Source organism: Lepidochelys kempii, chromosome 5, assembly GCF_965140285.1.
Source record: "Lepidochelys kempii isolate rLepKem1 chromosome 5, rLepKem1.hap1, whole genome shotgun sequence".
In the NCBI taxonomy this organism is placed as follows: domain Eukaryota; kingdom Metazoa; phylum Chordata; order Testudines; family Cheloniidae; genus Lepidochelys; species Lepidochelys kempii.
The window spans coordinates 98,821,469-98,838,538 of NC_136384.1; positions in this window are offsets into that span (position 1 = coordinate 98,821,469).

Sequence of the window (17,070 nt, forward strand, 5' to 3'; positions counted from 1 at the left end):
GTTTCCGTCTTTGTGTCCAAGATAGAATGCTGGATTCTGTTCTCACTTATGCTAGTGTAACTCTATGAATCTCAGTGGGCTTACTGCTAATTTAGACAGATGTGAATGAGAGGAAAATGAGGCCCAGAGCTTTCTCAAAAGTTGAGAGACCCAGTTTAAACTTAGACCATAATAATATGAAAATGTTTTGGGCTCTGAATGAATACAAGGAAAGAGCACATTAAGCAATAATGTGGTTCTATATGAACTTTTTTGTAGGCAGAACTCTAATATAGGCAGATTGCTCATTGTCACAAGGTGTAAATTGCTATAATTGGAAACATACCAATAATTCTGTCAGTGCAAAGCCAAGCCATACTGTAGTAACACAGTTCCTACATTGTAACATAAGTAACCTGGTGGGAGATTAATGACTTCTTTAGTGTTCGGGGGATAAAATGTCCCTTCTAAATACATTTCATTATTGCGTAGACTTATAATGTACTAATTACACAGCTAGTACTTATAAAATGGGGGTGGAGGAGAACACCTAAACAAGAGAGATCTTGTTTAACACCTTGTGAAGTGTTATGGTTCTCAGTAAATACTACCAGTAGGACAGATTCTTCTTTTTTTTAAAATGTGCATATGTTTGTATGTGTAGCTGTGTATATATGAGAGAGAGAAGAAAGCACAAAATAGTAGCAGCCATCCATCCTTTGAATTGTCTCCACCATCAGAATGTATTGTATCCAACAATTTTCAGTTGCCATTTTCCCCCCAGAGGAGATATTTTTATTCCTCATGAACCACACATGATTTGGCAAGATAATACAGTGGTTGCTTGGAGCTCCCCAGTTAGGAAAGCTTAGCTAACATCTACTAGTTCTCTCCATTTGCTTTGCCGCTTTTTGCCGATCTTTTCAGAAAACCAGTTTAATGTCTTCAAAAACATTTCTCTTTTCCCTGATAGGATTCATCATGCTATACTTCTGATGCAGAATCTTGGACACCCAGCGCTAGATCATAATAGCTCTTTGTGCTTTCGCTCTCAGACCAGCAAACCCTGCGTACCACAGAGGTAGCAGTGCAGTTTTCTCTAGGTTTATTATTTTAATTTAGGAAAACGACCCATTTCATTGTTCTGCATAACGTTTTGGCTTAGTATTGGTTGCACCCAGTTTAATTCCTGCTTCCACTGAAAGATCTCTTACATCGGGGTTGGGGATCCTGGTGGGAACAAGGTCTGCAAGTGTCGAGGGCTGATCCTGGAGATCAGCTTTAATGATGCTACCAAAAGGTTTTCCTTTAGCTGAAGTGGGAGAAGCTTGTATTTTTGGAGCCAAGCATCCTAAATCCTATCCCCAATTCCACAACTGACACCATGATGACTGTGTACTGTATACAGCAAAAGGTTCATAACAGCAGCACTAGCCTCCTTGCTGACTGGACAGATTGCTCTGGAAGTGCCTATCAGCAGGATCTCTTTAATGAGAGACATGTTTCTTCACAGCAGATTTAAAAACAAACCCATCTAAAAATAGGAGCCACAAAGCACCCTAAGAGTGATTCCCATTTAATTGCTATTCTTATTGCTTGCCCCATAGCTTGAGGAAGAGTTTGATCAGTCAAATTTCTTTGACTTTTTCTGCATTTTTGATATGGGGGGAAATGACAGCTGAAGTGAACAGCGACAATATATGACAAATTGGGGAAAATGTTTTGTTCTTTAATTTCATTCACATTCCATTAAATGTTGCCAAACTTGCTCCTTTGTGGAGAGTGACAGGTCTGACTGACCAACTCCATTTGCCTGGTGCTGTTTTCAGGATGACCCCTCTGGTAGTTAAAATGACCCGAGTGTTAAAATCAAAGATCTCTTCATGACTGTAATGATTGAAATGTATTTTAGGGTGCATTGTTCAACATCTCTCTCTCACACACACACACATGAATGGCCATACTGGGTCAGATCAAAGATCCATCTGGCCTAGTGTCCTGTCTTCTGACAGTGGCCAATGCCAGGTGCCCCAGAGGGAATGAACAGAACAGGTAATCATCAAGTGATCCATTTCCTGTCGCCCATTCCCAGCTTCTGACAAACAGAAGCTAGGGACACCATCCCTGCCCATCCTGGCTAATAGCCATTGATAGACCTATCCTCCATGAACTTGTCTAGTTCTATTTTTAATCCTGTTATAGTGTTGTCCTTCACAACATCCTCTGGCAAGGAGTTCCACAGGTTGTGTGAAAAAAATACACCCCTGAGTCATTAATGGGTCATTTAGATGGACAATTGAATTCAGGTTTTGAATTTCCACATGATCACATAAGGTAACTGGGCTTTGTCCACAAATCTTTGTCTGGAAATCCATTTAATTAATAGGACTATTAAATGGTTGACTTACGCTATCACCCACAGCCCTGCCTCCTCACACAAACTCTCCCAGAATTATATTCATGGAATATTCCAGAACTGGTATTTCATGTGCATAACCTTTGAATTAATTGGAAAAATATGCTTGATTGATATGTATGTTACCAGCAGCTCTGTTTACAGACTATCCCTTGTTTCTAAACATACCTCTGCTATTTCCATTTTTTAAAAATTCAAACAAACATGCCACATCATGCTAAAAAGCCAGCTCATGGACCATTTCCAGGATTCAGATAGCACTAATTTCCAAGAAAGTGGACACAGCCCTATTAATCTTAGTCCCTCTTCATGAAAATACCTTATACTGCACACTTACAATACAGATAAGGCATTTTTCTCTTTTCAATATTTTTTCCTTGTTTACATACACAAAGATCTGAGTGCAAAGAATTAATTTTTTTCAAGTACATAGTCTAGTGTGAAATGATCAGCATGGACTATTTTCTTGACATGAACACACAGAATTTTGTGGGGAAGAGTTATTGTTTTGTACCTGTGGATTAAAAATATTGTAAATGATTTGTGATTTTTTTTTAACATTTATGGCTAATACATTGAAATGTAATTGAGTTAAAACTTCATTCCTTTACTGTAAATAACAACATTTCCTGTAAACCTAGATCCGTTACTCTGTATTTCTGGTGTTTCTTGTTATAAATACGTAAATGAAGGAAAGCATCAAGCTTGAGTGGAATGTAGAAAACTTTGGCTCTAAAATAAGTGATGTCCTTTGAGTGAGGGACATTTCAGATGTAAAGTTAGGCATGCTAGCAGAGACTGGGGAAGTCTTACTCTTTCTAGGATACATAGTGGTAGCTGGGGAGATAGGAAACTCTTCTAAGGGAGTGGGATGAAAAGATGCATCTGGGACATTCTGAAAGTGAGGGATGGATCCTCCCTGGGATTAGGAGCAGGGTTAACAGGGAATCAGTGGGATTGGCTTATGGCAGTTCAGCAAGCCAGGATCCTTCTATTGTGGCTGCTATTTTGTGATCCAGAATTTAAGCTTTCATTTTTAAATATAAGCCTTATGGCTGTAAACAAAACCTACAAATTGACATCTGCCTGACTCTGCAAACAGCCTGTCATAAATATAAAGGGAAGGGTAAACCCCTTTGAAATCCCTCCTGGCCAGGGGAAAGCTCCTCTCACCTGTAAAGGGTTAAGAAGCTAAAGGTAACCTTGCTGGCACCTGACCAAAATGACCAATGAGGAGACAAGATACTTTCAAAAGCTGGGAGGAGGGAGAGAAACAAAGGGTCTGTGTCTGTCTATATGCTGGTCTTTACCGGGGATAGACCAGGAATGGAGTCTTAGAACTTTTAGTAAGTAATCTAGCTAGGTATGTGTTAGATTATGATTTCTTTAAATGGCTGAGAAAAGAATTGTGCTGAATAGAATAACTATTTCTGTCTGTGTATCTTTTTTGTAACTTAAGGTTTTGCCTAGAGGGGTTCTCTATGTTTTTGAATCTAATTACCCTGTAAGATATCTACCATCCTGATTTTACAGGGGGGATTTCTTTATTTCTATTTACTTCTATTTTTTATTAAAAGTCTTCTTGTAAAAAACTGAATGCTTTTTCATTGTTCTCAGATCCAAGGGTTTGGGTCTGTGGTCACCTATGCAAATTGGTGAGGCTTTTTATCCAACATTTCCCAGGAAAGGGGGGGTGCAAGTGTTGGGAGGATTGTTCTTTGTTCTTAAGATCCAAGGGTCTGGGTCTGTAGTCACCTAGGCAAATTGGTGAGGCTTTTTACCAAACCTTGTCCAGGAAGTGGGGTGCAAGGTTTTGGGAAGTATTTTGGGGGAAAGGACGTGTCCAAACAGCTCTTCCCCAGTAACCAGTATTAGTTTGGTGGTAGCGGCCAGTCCAAGGACAACGGGTGGAATATTTTGTACCTTGGGGAAGTTTTGACCTAAGCTGGTAAAGATAAGCTTAGGAGGTTTTTCATGCAGGTCCCCACATCTGTACCCTAGAGTTCAGAGTGGGGGAGGAACCTTGACACAGCCCGAAGGAATAATTTTGAGAAGGGTAAACTATCCCCCTTTGTTTCACTGACTTGTTAACAATGCTAACATTTACATCACCATCATTAAGCTCCAGTGTTAACTATTTGATGGCTGATCAATGCACTTGAGAAGGGAAAGAGGGCTGCTAGTATTCTGAAGTTCTGCACAATCTGCTGTAACATCTTGGGCTGGGTGAGCTGAGCGTGTGGACATGGGGTTGGGAGCTAAGGCTGGGAGAATGCCACTAATTACCTCTTTTCCCCCACAATCTGATTGCTTTAATCACAAAGCCAGCATGAAGGAGCACAGCCCAGTGGGGCATCTGAGTCTCCTCTGCACCTGACAGTGAGCTGAACCAGACGATCCCAGCTATAGCCTGGTCGTTATCCAAGCGCCAGTGAGTGGGGAACCAAGCCAAACCCCTCAGATGCTGAGTGGAACCCAGGACAGCCTATTAGGTTATCTGAACCCCAAAGAAGGGCAGCTAAGCTTGAAGAGCCCATAGAACCCAGAGGGTTTTCTGTGATTATATTGTGAACATCTGCACAGTCTCCTGTGATTTGTTGTACTGTCTGGAGTGGGTGGGTGCTCAGCTTGTGGGCAGAGTTTGGAAGCGTAACACTACTTACATTTTCCCTCAGATTCAGCATCCTTGGGCTGGGGAAGGAGCTACATCACTACGAGTCTCTTTGGAGGCAGGTTGGGCCTCAGCGAGGAGTTGTATTGTGGGAGTTTGTAGGAGAGAGAAATACCTGTGGGTAGGGAATTGCAAAGATGACATGGTTGCACAGTCTTCTCCATATGCAGCTCATTTACTCTGGCCATCCCTCCTCAACCCTCCTGAATTCCAGCCTGTAAATATTCTCCTTTTCTTAAAAGACCGCATGTCCACCTTTGTAATCTTGTACTGCCATTGCTGAATAGTAAATATATACAATGTATGCTATTAGCACCAACAATTATGTTGATACCTTTAAACCACTAATCCTATTAAAGCTACCTGCAAACGGTTTAAGGTAATCCGTATACATTTCAAGGGTTCAGTATTCCTGCCTTTAATAATACTGCAAGTTTTGTGAACCCGAATGGCCAGCCTAAGCATAATAAAAGTGGTATAAACATAAACAGCTAAGCAGTTGTGATTTACATTTTACAATCACTTGGTTGTGACTTCTTGCTATAACATCTGATCATGGTGAATCAATGGATTTGTCTCCCTTCATCTTCCTTTTATCAGAAGCTCTGATTTAGTTTTGCTGATTACTGGTTAGCCCGTTCAGCGGTGGTATTTTTCATAACAGATTTTTTTAGCATCTGTTGCTATGTGTACACACTGAGACTGGTGATTAGGAACTCACTAGATGACAATACACACATTTCTTTATCTAACGAAAATGGTGTTGGTTGAAAGATCTATGCCTATTTTCATAATGCCAAGGCATTATCAAACATTTGCAGATACAGGGTGTTGTGAATTGATTGAAGTCAATATCTGTAGGAATGTGAGGAGAAAGTAACTCTCCATATATTAGTGATGGATCATGATTTGGTAGCAATCTTTCCTGAAGCTAGGGGGATGCCATGATTCATAGATTTCAAGGCCAGAAGGGACCATTATGATCATCTAGATCAGTGGTCCTCAACCAGGGGTATGTGTACCCCTGGGGGTACATAGAAGTCTTCCAGGGGGTACATCAATTCATCTAGATATTTGTCTAGTTTTACAACAAGCTACATGAAAAGCACAAGTGGAGTCAGTATGAACTAAAATTTCATACAGCCAATGACTTGTTTATACTGCTCTATATACTACACACTGAAATGTAAGTGCAAAATTTATATTCCCAGTGATTTATTTTATAATTATATGGTAAAATGAGAACGTAAGCAATTTTTTAGTAACTGTGTGCTGTGACAATTTTGTATTTTTATGTCTGATTTTGTAAGCAAGTAGTTTTTAAGTGAGGTGAAACTTGGAGGTACACAAGACAAATCAAACTTATGAAAGGAGTATAGTAGTCTGGAAAGGTTGAGAGACACTGATCTAGATTGACCTCATGTATAGTACAGGCCACAGAATTTCCCCAAAATAATTCTTAGAGTAGATCTTTTAGAAAGATATCCAATCTTGATTTAAAAATTATCTATGATGAATGCACCATGACCTTTGGTAAACTACCTCAACAGTTAATTACCCTCACTGTCAAAAACGTAAACTCAGACTGGAAATAAGGTGTGTCTAGCTTCAACTTCCAGGCATTGGATCATGTTCTACCTTTCCCTGCTAGACTGACAAAGCCCTTTACTAAATATTTGTTCTCCATGTAGGTATTATATACTGTCATCAGTCACCCCTTAACCTTCTGTTTGTTAAGCTAAATAGATTGAGCTGTTTGAGTCTATCACAATAAAGCATGTTTGCTAATCCTCTAATCATCTTGAAGCTCTTCTCTGAACCCTCTAAATGTATCAATATCCTTCTTGAATTGTGGGTACCTGAACTGGACACAGTATTTCAACAGCGGTCACAGCAGTGCCAAATATGGAACTAAAATAACCTCTCTATTCCTACTTGAGATTCCCCTGTTTATGTATCTCAGGATTGCTTAGTTCTTTTGGCCACAGAATCTCATTAGGAGCTCTTCCCCATTCTGTAAGTATGGCCTATTATGTTCTTTGTTCCCAGATGTACATGTTTACATTTAGCCATATTAAAACATATCTTGTTTACTTGCACCCAGTTTACCAAGCACTCCAGAGTGCTCTAAATCAGTGACCTGTCCTTTTCATTATTTACCAGTCCCCCAAGTTTTGTGTCATTTGCAAACTTTATCAGTGATGATTTAATGTTTTCTTTGAGGTCACTGATAAAAACGTTAAATAGCGTAGGGCCAAGAACCAATACCTGTGGGACACCACTGGAAACACCTGGTCAGTGATGATTCCCCATTTTCATTTACATTTTGAGACTTATCAGTTAGCCAGTTTTTTAATCCATTGAATGTGTGCCATGTTAGTTTTATATCATTAAAAAACTATAATCAAAATGTCATGTGCTACCATGTCAAACACCTTACAGAAGTCTAAGTATATTATGTCAACACTATTACCTTTAGGGTGATCAGATGTCCTGCTTTTTATAGGGACAGTCCTGATATTTGGAGCTTTTTTTTTAATATGGGCTCTTATTACCCCCCATCCCCTGTCCTGATTTTTCACACTTGCTATCTGGTCACCCTAATTACCTTTTATCAACTAAACTTGTAATCTCATAATAAAAAAATATCAAGTTAGTTTGACAGGATCTATTTTCCATAAACCCAACTTTATTTGCATTAATTGCATTACCCTCCTTTAACTTGATTTAATAAAGAGTCCTGTATCAGCTGCTCCATTTTCTTGACCGGGATTGGTGTCAAGATGACAGGCTTATAATTACCCGGTCATACTGTTCACCATTTTTAAAAATTGGCACATTAGCTTTCTTCCAGTCTTCTGGAACTTCCCCAGTGCTCCAAGACTTATTGAAAATAATCATTAATGTTTCAGTGAGCTACTCAGTCAGCTCTTTTAAAACTCTTGCATGCAAGTTGGACCTGCTTATTTAAAGATGTCTAACTTGAGTAGCTTCTATTTAACATCCACCAGAGATACTAGTGGAATGGAGTAAAATCAGTCTAGATCATCTGTCTTTTCCTCCCAAATACTGTGACAAAGTTCCTGCTCTACCTTGGTGGGTCTTGCACTTATTGGCGGATTTGCTCGCCTTGGAGCTTCACGGCAGCCCTCAGCTTGGCCATTTTTCTGAACCCACTGTCCAGGTCAACTCCTCCTGTATCTGATCAGGAGTAGTGAGGATTTAGGGGGAACCCGGGCCCACCCTCTACTCTGGGTTCCAGCCCAGGGTCCTGTGGAATGCCACTGTCTAGAGTGCCTCCTGGAACAGCTGTGTGACAGCTACAACTCCCTGGGCTACTTCCCCATGGCCTCTTCCCAACATCTTCTTTATCCTCACCATAGGACCTTCCTCCTGGTGTCTGATAATGCTTGTACACCTCAGTCCTCCAACAGTCCACATTCTCACTCTCAGCTCCTAATGCCTCTTGCTCCCACCTCCTCACACACATACCACAAACTGAAGTGAGCTCCTTTTTAAAACCCAGGTGCCCTGATTAGCCTTCCTTAATTGATTCTAGCAGCTTCTTGATTGGCTGCGGGTGTTCTAATCAGCCTGTCTTAATTGTCTCCAGAAGGTTCCTGATTGTTCTGGAACTGCCCCTGTTACCTTATCCAGGGACTTAGCCTGGGGATAATATATCTGCCTTCTATTACTCTCCTGTAGCCATCTGGCCCGACCCTGTCACAATACATAACAGAAATATTTATTGGAGGTTTCTGCCTTTACTGCATTAGTACTGGTAATTCTACCAGTTTCATCTAGTAATTCCATTTTCAGGATTCCTTTTGTTCCTAACATACTTTAAAAACTCCTTATTGTCCGTAACTCAGCTGGCCATAGATTTCTCCTGGTTCTCCTTTGCTTCCCTTATCAATTTTCTACAGTTACTAACTTCTGGTTTACATTCATTACTATCAACTCCCCCTTTCTTCCATTCATTATATATTATTTATTTATAGCTGCCTTTCCTTCTCCTCTAAAGCAGATAAGTATATTAGCCAGGACAGCTTTCTTTCTCAGTTATGGGATAGTGGCTTTTTGGACATCTAGTAAGGTGTTATTAAATGATTCCCAATTATCATTCACATTTGTCTGATTAAATTCTTCTTCAGAGCTAATATGGCTGGTAATTGTTTTCAGCTTTGTGAAACTGGCCCCAATAAAGAATGCAATACATACATTAATGGTCTGGACTTTATCCTGCTTGCACATTATACATATGATCAAGTCACAACCACTTGTACCTAAACTACCATTGATTTTTAGTGCTGTGATCGATTCCTCTCTATCTGTTAGTACAAGGCCTAATAAAAAAATCCCCCGTGTTAACTGCAACACTTTTGGAGTTAGGAAATTGTCATCTAGAAGGCTTAGAAATGACAAGGATGCTTTAGTATTGGCTTCAGCGTATATTATTCAAATTGAAGTACCCCATGATTATGCAGCTTTTTCCTATTATATATAGGTGCATAAGGAGTTGGTCATTCTGTTCCCTAGTGTGATTTGGTGGTCTGGAGCATATACCAACTAATACCCCATCTTGTGTTTTATCTGTTAGGTTATTGATCCATAAGCATTTAAGATCATTTTCTTCTCAATTATCAGTGACTCAGAAATAAGGTATTGCCATTTTTAACATAGTGTCACTCCCCTCCTCTTTTTTCTAAGTAGGATATAACCATTGATTTTAACATTCCAGTCATGCAAATCATCCCACCTAATTTCAGTAACACCAATTAGATAGAGTTTACGCTAATAAATAAGCAATTCCAATTCCTCTCGTTTGTTACCCAGGATCTTAACATCGGTATAGAGGCAATTCTAGAATTTCTTCTTTTCAAATCCTTTGGTTCCTTGATTAATTTTGTTCTCAACATCTTGATTTTATGCAGAGTGCTCATATCTTCCCTCTTTTTACCCTTCCATTTTGCTTTTAGTTTGACCCTCTCTTGACTACTCTAGGCAGCCTGTCTCCAAGGTGATTGGTCCTTCTTCTACTGTGGAGGCCATCCAACCCATACACTCTCCTTCCCCTATAGAAGGTGGACCAAGTGTTCCACAAACCAGACCTTTAACACCCATGTTTAGACCAAAGCTTTCCCAGCTTTTCTAATGAGAATGATCCCAAACTCCAGTATCAACTCCCTGGCATACTGGCCTGGCAAATAGAGTAGTGTATATGGCCATCACTAGCATAGGTGGCTGGTTACAAATGTTTCTTCTATACACCCACTAGTATGCAGTCTGAGCATGTGTTTACCATAATAGGCAACACTGTACTGTACACTCACTCAAATGCAGTCTAAAGCCAAGAGCAGCTGAAGAATATTTTTCATTAAGACTGATCTCTGATAAATTAAAAGTATATAGGCAAGCCCTGATGGCGTGAAGATCTCAGAGGATACCTACAATTTAAATAAAATCAGGATTTGGAAAATTATGGCAATGTGTAATAATCCTAATGTCAGATTGGGGGAAGACATAGGCATTTTGTAACACAGCTGTTTGTAAAGTAAGGATTTTCCTGCTTTTGAATTACTGATTTACGTTTCTTACAGCAACAGTTCTGCTGGTCTGCAATAGGCAGGTTGCTTTTTCCCTGCAGGGGACTGGTAGTTATATTATGAAAACATGGTATTAAAAAATTGTTGACCTGAATTTGATGGGTTAGTTGTTATGGCTTGCCACTGATTGCATTCGACCAGAAGATTTATAGGGTTTTATTCAATTTAGACTACAGAGTTGAAGAACTCAAAGAGCTCTATATCGGGAGAGGATTTTTGGGGTGCTTGGCAAGAACACTTACACTGAGGACAATACCAAATTGATACAATCTTTATTGAAATTAATATAAAAGTAAGAAATGCAATTAAACTTGTCTGGTAACAGTTTCCTTTGTAACAGACAAATTCTGGGTATCGATCCCAGAGAACTTATAATACTTCCTTTTTTTTCCTCCTTGCAGCTTGCGGGTTAAATGGTTTAACTGTTTTATGTCTTTTTGTTTTATGTGGCCAAATATTAAGAGTAATGGTAGTGTACGCGCAATAAGGGGTGTTTGGTTTTTTTAGTATTGAGTATTAATTAGGCAATTGCATTGGGCCCAATAACCCACACTTGTGATGGCAGTGAAGTTAATTAACGTGGTTAGCTCAAAACTTGTACGGTTCCAGTTACCCCCTTGGTAGTCCCCTCAGCTCCCCCGGATTGCCCCCCTTAAGCTGTCTCTGAGCAGTATTTGCTCCCCCCCCCCCCCGTTCAGTAGGTCCCGCCAAGGGTTTTTCCTCTTGCTCTGCTAATACACATTGGCCATCGAGGGAAGAGAAGGATCCTACCCCCTCCTTTCTTTTGGGACTTGTTTAAAGTATTGTTGAACAGGTCTGGAGTATATTTTTTATTACTATTATTAGTTTTGTAAGGCGCCTTTAAATTTATTAACTTAAGATTTAGAGTTAAGTTATAGTGTTAAGTTTCTCTCCTTGTGGTTAAGTATATTCAGTGTAAAAGCAAAAATAAGTAAAAGAAGGGCGGCAGAGCCTGTAGAGGCTGCCTGCAATATAGCCTTAGAAACGTTTATCAAAAAATACATTAGGAAACATGGAGAAGGACTGAAGCAATTAAAAGATAAAAAAGTTCTCTCCGAGCATAGTAACCTGTGGGGTCTAGTAAGTCGGGTATTTAAAATTAAAAAAAGAGGAAAATAAAAGGGATTGCAATGAAGTGTTTGTTAACAGCGTGTGGGCTTCTAGAACAAAAGTTAAATGCAAAAGTAAAGCTGCTCAATAAGGCACAAAAAGTTGTAAAAATAAAAGTTAAAGGAGCAGTTATATATTGCCTCTAAAAAGTGATTTTCTCTTTTCTGTAAAGGAAAAGAGTTTAAAAAAAAGTTAAAACAAAGTCAGCATCATAATCATAAGCTGCATAAAAAAGTGTATAAATGGCAAAAACAAGTAGCTGCCAGTTTAAAGTCACTAAAATGTTATAAGCTAAAGCGTGGTCAGTTATTAAATCAAAAAGTTAAAAGGCAGTTGAATTCACTCAAAAAGAATAAGGTAAAGTGTATGGAAGAGACCACAAAAGCACAGGTAACCATAAGCACTGGGGTCCAAACAAAAATTGTAAATAAAAAATGCCCCCACAAATTATGGCCAAAAAGCCAAAAAAAACCCCACCCCCAAATAAGTCAGCAGTGGTTCCTATCCCTATTGGGTTAGTGAAACCAAGAAAAATCAATCGGCCCGTGGGGTCAGTAACAAAACAAAAACAAAAAAAAGGCAAAAAAACTAGCTAGTGCAAAAATGGCTTCTAAAGCTGCTACCTCAAAAAAAAAAAAAAACCTGGTAAGTTTAAAAAAAAAAGTTAACAATAAAGTAACAAAAGCCAGTGTGCCAGCAAAAAAAAAAAAAGTCCTCCAGTCATAGTACCCCCCGTCCCCCCAAAAAGTTAAGAAACCAAACACTTTAAAAAGTGTTTAAAAAAGCAAGTAAATGTTACCCCCCCACACACACAAAAAAGGCAATTCTAAAAAAAACCTGTCTCAGCTCTTAGCAGAGCACAAAAAGCACCTTTAAAGGTTCAAATTGCTCAAAAAATAAAGAGTGCTGTATCAAAAGTAGTTCAGGTATCTAATGTGTGTAATACAATCATCACCAAAATAAAAAAAAAAAAAAGGCAGCCTAAAAATGTCATTCCCTACCTAATGTGGTGGCACCATCCAGTTTAAAAGGTTTTCTAGGATTCCCTTAAAGGGGCGGTCTTTTGCCCTGGCAACCAAGCCACTCACCGGCACCACCCAGGTTCATGGAATACCTGAAAACTCCAACTCCATGGTATGTGTTAACGTCACCACATGTACCAGTAAAAGTGTCAGTCTGGTATAAAAGTACCTTCCATAAAAGTTATCCAAAACGCTACACTAACTATATATTTCCCAGCTTCCACTCAAGAAAAATATCTAATAGTTCTAATAAAAAAGGTACTAACTCGGGTAAAAAAAGGCCTCCAGGTTTAAAAAAAAAAACCAAAAACACTTCAAATACTAATTCCAGTAAAAGTCAACCAAACTCTCCAGTAACTCCTAACTGTCCCATAGCAGTGGTTACAAATATTAAAACTCTAAATTTGGTAGCTAAACAAGTAAAAAATAATTTTAAAAAATTCTGTTGCAGTACAGGCACAGCGGATTCAGAAAACAGCACAAATATTTGGTTTGCCAAGTAATAATTGGGTTAAAATCTTACAGCATACAGTAAATCAAGACTTATAAAGCACTTTGCCCCCAAAGTTTAAAAAGGGCAAAAAGTCTTTTTCAGAAACAGTGATTAAACATAATCAGCATCCTGAACAAGCTGAAATGGCTATCCTGTCTAATTTAAAGCAAAAGCCAAATAAAAGTCTCCCCACCAATTTTATCTACGGTTAAGTGCAGCCTGGCGCAGTCACATGAAAAAGAATACAAAGGGTACACAGTATGTTAGCTTGTTGCTTAATAATTCTCTTCCCTATTTAAAAAAAATGGTTAACATGCTTATCCATAATAAAACTCTCTGGAGGAGGCCCTGGATTTGCTGGCAAAGGGCCATATTCAGAAAAACCCTAAAGCAGGTCAACGTAAAGCCCCAGTTGCAACTTTACAAAGGCCACAGGGTGCTCCTATAGTAAAAATTAAGGGTCCTACTGGGGCACCTCAAAGGCAAAACTGAACAAATCCCAGGTCCCCTCAATCTCAGCGCTGGGCCAATAATTTCAATTCACAAAACAATCAACAAGGGTATGCATTTGAACCCCAAAGGGGGCCTCAAAATCGTGTTTGTTTTGCTTTTTTTTTGCTGGTGCCGCGCAAAACTCTTCTTATCCTCAAGGCTCTAGGTCACCACCCCCTTGTCAAAAGGAAAACCTCTCAGGGATGTCAATGGTCAAGGCGGTGCAGCAAACCCTGGAAACCCAATGCCAGAATATCCAAAAACTCCAAACATGTCTAAACAAGTTGGTGTTGAAAAATCAACATCCAAATCTTTTCAACCAACCAGTGGCCTCTGTAAACTCAAGCGTTCCTCCTAATTGGGTGGCTTATTCTCAAGCAGGGTCGGCTACCCCTAAAATGTTAAACGTAAAAAAACCTAAAGACTACCCGCCTATCTATCCCATAAATTACTACGCATGACGCCAGTCGGCCCCAAAAAGCGTCACAACCCCTTTAGGAAGAAACGCAAGTGAAAAACCCACGGTATCTTTAGTGGTAGGGAGCCGCCACCTAAATTTTGTTGTAAATACCAAAGTAGCAATCAGTATCATTCATGTGAAGGATCCTAGATCCTCTGTTTTGGCATCTAAAAAAACAAAAATGTTATCAACATTTGTAAACTACCAAGATATGGCCATGCCATCTAAACTTATCAAAGTACAAATTGGTCACCTGCGCAAGACCCATGTCTTTGCATTAATCACATTGTCAGACCCCAAAAGTAATCTGTGGGATCTGCTTTCCTAGGTATGCAAAAATGCGTTATTGATTAGCTAAGCAATCGTTGTGTCTTACTGTAAAACAAAAGTAGGGTTGCCCACTAGTGGTCATGCCGAAGCGTAGTATGGTCACCCCATCGGAGGAACCAAAACCAAACAAATACCACCTAAACACATTAATAGCCAAATATGCACTTTATCAAAAGTTACAAGTCATACTTCACAAACATGCACACGTGAGCATGGGAGCACCAGGGGAACCGTGTTAGTGCGGATAGGAAAATCTTCACTTTTGACTGCCCAAGGCCCAGGGAAGAAAGCTTCCAGGTGGTGGTTCTCTTCTCCTCTCTTGGAGGCTGAAAAGGTAGGTAGTCCCTGGCTGGTAGGGGATAAAACACCACTTATGCCAGCATAAATTGGTGCGGGGCCTACAGTAGTTCTTGTCTGAGAAAATTAAATATTTGAACAGTTTGAACATAAGCTGAAAATAAACTGTCCTACTCACGGTGGTCAAGAAAAGAAATATTTGCATAACTGATCTTACCTCTAGAGCCTCTGGGCTAGAAAGACATGGAAGAGAGGCCATAATTTGGCCCTCTGAATTTGATTTTGCATGCTCTGGGTCTTGAACCGCCTACTTGAACAAAACAGTTATCCAGTCACTCCACACTTCTCTCCCTTGGGTCTGGGTCCTTCTACCTTCCTCCCCCGCACCCTACCCGTCTGGAGAACAATGGATTGCAGTTTGACTGCTGGGTTCACTGACCATTGGGTAAGCCCATCCCAGGTCTTTGGGCATGGAAGACTGTCAAGCCATCACCTGCCTATTAGGCCTGCTGGCCTCTGAGTGAAATCTGCTACAAAGGGGTGGAGAACATGGGCACATGTGTCTAAGAGGACTTTGTTGGCAGTAGCTCCAGCCTGATGAGAAAATGGGAACCCAGGTAGCTGAATGAGTAATCTTGAAGCAGTTCATCCAAATCCTCAGGGCTGGAAGATAGGAGTGGGTGATGCAACACCATCCCGAAGCCCTCTCCATGGTTGTAATGTTATCCAAGAATTATCTACTCACCACTGGGCCAATAGCGGAGACCTGACCCCACCCCAGCTGACACAGACCACAGAAGGGAGAGTGAGGAAGAGGGACATAAGAGGGACAAGTCCAGGGCTGCAGTTCTAGGGAGATAAGTGGGAGCTCGCCCCTGCCAGGACCCAAACCTAGAAAGTGAAGCTGGCCCTATGAAGAGCCTCTCCCTGAATCCGGCAGGAGGTGCAGAAGACCAAAAGGGGATCTGCCCAGTGAGGGAAGCTTTGCATCCGGGCACCCTGGACATTTTTGCTGGGACTGCTTGTGCATAGACTGTAATTATGGCCAAGTCTGGGTGGCTGACCTATTTCCTCCTGAACTGGAACTTGGGTCACAGGCTCCAATATTCCCCAGCTCCGATACTGGGGAGCCAGGCTATGGACGGAACAAGAAAGACAAATCTAAAAAGTTTGGCCAGTCCTTCTCTATGGAATCAGTGTGAAACTAGAAATCAGTGAAACAAAACTGGTGTGTCAGAAACTAGGCCTAACTGGTGGACAAAATAACAACGGAATGGGCTATTCTGCCCACCAGGCCTTTGTGGGTGCTTTAAAGAAAGAAACTTTGAGGAGAAAAAGTGGAGGGAGCTTCATCATCATGATTCCCACTCCCATCATCTCCTGGGACCCTGGAGCTTCATCAAAATCCTGAAAGATGTCCTGACTAGACTGGGACATTGAGAGGGACCCAAATGACGTCTCTACCTCTACTGGCTCCAGCTGAATCCCAAACACCACCTGGGATGAAACATGATCAGACTTTAACAACCGCAGCAACAACAGCTCTAGCCCATCACTTTAATTTTTTCTCTTTTTCCCAAGAGGACAGTTACCATCCTAGATACTATCTAAGAGACTGTCAAACAAGGGTTCTTTTCCCTTCTAAAAACTCCCTCCAACCAAAGAACAAGGGATGTTGTTCAAGTTAAAGCCTTACTTAATACTTTACATTTCAAATGCTTTAACTGTTTTCCTTCTTTTCTTTATCTTTAATAAAATGTTAAAAGGATTTTTAATGCTATGTTTGCCAGGATACTATCCAGGCTGAAATATACCAAACCCCAAACCTTGTTTATGACTGTTTAATGTTGAACAGTGACTGGATTATGTTCACACCTTTGGCCCATATATTCTGTCTAAATAAATACAACAGTGGGCTTAGTTCAGTTCTGTGGCTACCAGTCCGTACCAGAGAAAGCAAACCAAATGCTCCAGCTCAGACAGCTGATTGCCTTAGTCTTGACTAAATTTGAGGTATCTGATGCTTTTTCAACTCTCAGGGGTATGATGTCTTGAAAAACAAAGGTATTTTCCTAAAAGGTGTCAATATTCCCTGTCCTCAGCATGCCCTGCTCTGTCTTCTCCTTATATATTACACTAATTAAGGTATTTTAAGAAAGAAAACTGTGTTCAT